Here is a 731-nt window from a genome sequence, read left to right as displayed (position 1 = left end):
GACGGGTTGCCGAGGCTGACCCACGGATGTGAGGATCTTGCCCGCGCCCTTTCGAGTGAAGACAGAAGAAGACAGTAGCACGATGCAGGTACTGGCGTGCGAGTGGACCGCACCCAGGAGTGTCGCCAGGAGGTCGACGTGAGCGAGAAGCACAGGGTTCAGTCGAAGATTCACCCTGTAGTGCGCAAGTGCTCCGGGTTAGGATCTGGGATAAGCTGCGAAGTGCGCGAGCACCTAGCGGTCGAGCGGTTCCGCCATACAGGCGACGTACGCGAATAAAGTGATTCAACTGAGTGTATTGGTTATTGCGTGTGTACTAGAAGTGGAAGCGTTGGGTGTGAGAGAAGCGGGTATTGTAGCCCCGTAGGGTCAGACACTCGCGGTATCAGCAGCCCGCTCGTGGCAGCTACAGCGGTCGCGGACAAGACCACAGGCTTCGAAAGAAGTCATACACTCGCGGTATCTGCAGCCCGCTCGTGATTCGACTGTAGTTGCTGCGGACCAGACCACAGGCCTAGGAAATCCTGACGCCCCACGCCTCTATCTGGTTACAAGAGTATCTCTAGGGCTGTGCGTATTTCGTGTGGTGTATATTCAGGGCTCTAGGGATTCGAGTGATTGTGGACCAAGTAGTGGTTATTAGTGTACACTGGTGGTCATACGGAGTGATCTGCTTGAGAAGGCAGAAGAGAGGACGCACAAACGCTTACTGAAAAGTAAACGCTTACTTG

This window comes from Phytophthora parasitica, assembly GCF_000247585.1.
Source record: "Phytophthora parasitica INRA-310 unplaced genomic scaffold supercont2.4, whole genome shotgun sequence".
Classification (NCBI taxonomy): Eukaryota; Oomycota; class Peronosporomycetes; order Peronosporales; family Peronosporaceae; genus Phytophthora; species Phytophthora nicotianae.
This window is presented reverse-complemented; position numbering follows the sequence as displayed.